The sequence below is a fragment of the Chiloscyllium plagiosum genome, unplaced genomic scaffold, assembly GCF_037043375.1.
Source record: "Chiloscyllium plagiosum isolate Xiang-an unplaced genomic scaffold, Cpla_swu_hap1 HiC_scaffold_22, whole genome shotgun sequence".
Lineage (NCBI taxonomy): Eukaryota > Metazoa > Chordata > Chondrichthyes > Orectolobiformes > Hemiscylliidae > Chiloscyllium > Chiloscyllium plagiosum.
In genome coordinates this window covers 78,684,430-78,688,237 of record NW_028270160.1, presented here as the reverse complement: position 1 = coordinate 78,688,237, position 3,808 = coordinate 78,684,430, and positions in this window count along the sequence as shown.

The following is a 3,808-nucleotide window of genomic DNA, read 5'->3' as shown; positions in this document are numbered from 1 at the left end:
TTAGTAAGTTTGCCATTGTCACGAATGTTGGTGGAGTGGTGGATAGTGTGGAGGGCTGTTGTAGGTTGCAACAGGACATTGACAGGATGCAGAGCTGGGCTGAGAAGTGGCATATGGAGTTCAACCTGGAAAAGTGTGAATTGATTCATTTCGGAAAGTCGAACTTAATTTTCTATTACAGGGTTAAAGGCGGTAGACTTGGCAATGTGGAGGGATAGAGGGATCTTGGGTTCCATGCCCATAGATCCCTCAAAGTTGCCACCCAAGCTGATAGAGTTGTTAAGAAGGAATCTGTTGTGTTGACTTTCATCAGCTGGGGGATTGAGTTTTAAAGCCGTGAGGTTATGCTGCAGCTCTATAGAGCCCTGGTTAGACCCCACTTGGAATATTGTGTTCAGTTCAGGTTCCCTCATTACAGGAAGGATGTGGAAGCTTTAGAGAGGGTAAAGAGGAGATTTACCAGGATGCTGCCTGGACTGAAGAGCATGTCTTATGAAGAAATGTTGAGGGAGCTAAGGCTTTTCTCATTGGTATGAAGAAGGGCGAGGGGTCACATGGTCGAGGTGAACAAGATGGTGTGAGGCATAGACAGTGAATAGTGCGAGATTTCTTTTTTGCATGGCATAAATGGCTATTATGAGGGGGAATAATTTAAAGTGATTGGAGGATGGTTAAGGGGAGATGTCAGAGGTAGGTTTTTTACACAGAGAGTGACGGGTGGGTGGAATGCACTGCCAGCAGTGGTAGTAAAATTCGATACATTAGGTACATTTAAAAGACTCTTGGATAGGCACATGGATGATAGTAAAATGAAGGGTACGTAGTTAGTTTGATCTTATAGTCGCATAAAAGGCTAGCATGACATCATAGCCGAAGGGTCTTGTGCTGTACTGTTCTGACTTCTATCTTCCATGTGGTAAACTGGATAATAAGCTCAGATCAATGCAAAAGGATATGGCATTCAGGAGGAGCTCGTCAACTGGATACAAAATTGGCTTGATGGTAAGAGACAGCGGGTGATGGGAGACATGTTGTTTTTCTAACTGGATGCATGTTTGGATAAATGGTTTGGAAGGGAATATTGGTTTCCTGATAAGTACGTTTTTTGAGTGACACTGAAATTGGTGGTAAAGTGGACAGTGAATAAGGTTATCTGTGATACAACAGGATGGACACTACTGCTGCGAAAGTGAGCTGGAGAATAGCAGATGAAATTAATTAGATAAAGGTGAAGTGTTCCATTTTGGTGAAACAAAACCGGGTGGGACTTGTACAGTTAACGTTCGGGCCCTGAAAATATAGTCAATCAGAGACCCGGGGATGCAGGTACACAGTTCTTTGAAAGTGGTGTCACAGGTAGACAGGCTGGTGAAGCAGGAGTTTGGGATGGTTACCTTCATTGGGCACAGCATTGAGAGTAGGAGTTGGGATGTCAGGTTTGGCTGTACAAGACAATGCAAAAAGAATTATTGATCAATCGGATGAACTCATCTGGTTCACTTACCTGCTTTAGGGAAGATATCTGACATTCTAACCTGGTCTGGCCTACATGTGACTCCAGACCAACAGCAATATGGCTGAGTCTGAGCTATCTTCTGGGCGATTATCTGTGGGGACAAAGAATGCTGTTCCAATCAGTGACACCCAAATCCCATGAATGAATAAATAAAAATACATATGTCCCTCCCTACCTCTGCATCAGCTCCAGCTGCAGCAATTCGTCCTGGCTATGTTACACCGTTCAGGCCCTGACCACTCTTTGTAATGCTCTCACCACCTCCAGCACCTTCAGCTGCCCTTGTTCCTATCGTGTCAATAAACCCTGACAATGATTCCCCTTCCCACTGCCCTCCTCCTGCTCGCAGACCCTTTGCAATCCCCTTAAAACGTACTCGTAAAACACACTCTCACTTCAGGTTTTTAAGAACGTTCGGTGATCTTCTAAGCCTGATAACTAATTTGATCCATTTTGTCCTAAGTGAGGGCGGGGTGGGAAATTATTTCTGAGGTTTTGTCTGTTTGAACGGAATATCCTTTTGTTGAGTGATTTACACTGTTCCTTCAAATGTTTTCCATGTTCATTTACAGACATATGTTTCAGTCTGTTTAGCCTGTTTACCGTTGTCAGTTCTCCTCTCAAACTCATGTAATCGGTGACTTTTCTTTCTAGTTGTGGCTTGTCCTTTCTGTGATTCACTTGAAAACTCTCTATTTCTTTAAACTGCACTTAATCACAATTTCCCAGAGGATCTCTCCAGGTGACATTACTCATTCACTAAGTTTCATCGCACAATGGTCAATCAGAGATAGTTACATTCCCAGCCAGCTGCACAATGTGTTATTAAAAGAAACTGAAAACATTCTCTGAACTCCTCTTCCAATATCACTCTTGGGTCAGTGTGACAATCCCAGATTATGCGAATATTGAAAAATCCCAAAATTATCACAATGTCTTTGTTAAAAATTCCAACGAATTCCTGCTTAATGCAGTGGTGAGCAATGAAATGCTGTTCGGTGGTCTAAAACTGTTCTGCTGCTTGTGTCCTTGGCAAGTAGTAGCCAGAAGTTACATTCAGACTGACTCTACTTCATGACCTGAGGCCAAATACATCCTCTGTGATACCTTTGTAATCCATTATTGTTAGCGTTGCCCATTTTGCCTGAATTTCTGAACGATTGAAAATTTATGTTATACCTTTTGTTCGCTCTGTAACCAGGTCTCCCTGGTGCCTAAAGCTCTTTCATCTGTGTCACAAATCCATCTACCTTATTGCAGAGACTTTGTCCATTAAAAAAAAACATGATTTACTCTTTCCCACAATCTCCTATCACAAACCGATTTGCTGATGTACAGTTTTACTTAAACTCTGTCCCTTCCTGTGCCTTTATGCTTGTCTTTCAGCCACATCCCCATGCTGTTCCGATGCATCACCTTTTCCCTTTGGATTTGGAAAGCTCCTTTCACCTGAACCCAGTCCCTGCATCCTCTCTGTCAGTCGAAACCCCTGTCCATAAACCTACCGACATGTGTGGCCAGAACACTGGTCCCAGCACAGTTCCATTGGGGCCCAGTGCAATGGGATTGTTTTTATTCACTCGGGGGATGTGGGTGTGTTTGGCTGACCAGCCGCTCTAGCTCAGCCCTAGCTGCCCTTGAACTGCATAGCTTGCTCGGTCATTTCAGAGGGTAATTAAGAGGCACACCCTTCGCTGTGGTTATGTCGTGCAGACCACGTGAGAATGGCAGATGTCCTTCTCGAAAGGACAGGTGTTTGGATTTTTTTTACATCAGCAGTGGTTTCATATTATTTATGGATTATTAATTATTATGTTTAAAATTATTGATTTCAAATTCCACCATTTCAGATGGTGGGATTCAAACCAGCCTCCCCTGAATATTAGCTGAGGGCTTGAATCTATGCTCTACCAATAATATCACTTGGTCATCACTTCACCTGCTTGTCCCCGAGCACTGGTACCAGTGCATCATGAAACAGAACCCCTTCTTCCCACACAATTGTTTGAGCCTGATACCTTCCAGCACTCTGGTGATATCATTCAGTATCTCTCCATGTGGTATACCTCACTGTGAGAGTCTAATTGCTGCCTGTGTCAGTGCCTCTCACTCTTGCAGCTACACAGATTCTGAGCCAACAGAATTCTCCACTCTAGCGAGATAAGGCATCACAGGCCAGAGATGGAAACTGGGATTTTCCAGATTTTTGTGGGACTCAGTGCCATTCGAAGTGTGTAGCCCTCACTACGTCAGTTTAATTTTCCATTCTGTCTCTTTCTCTGTCTCCTGTAG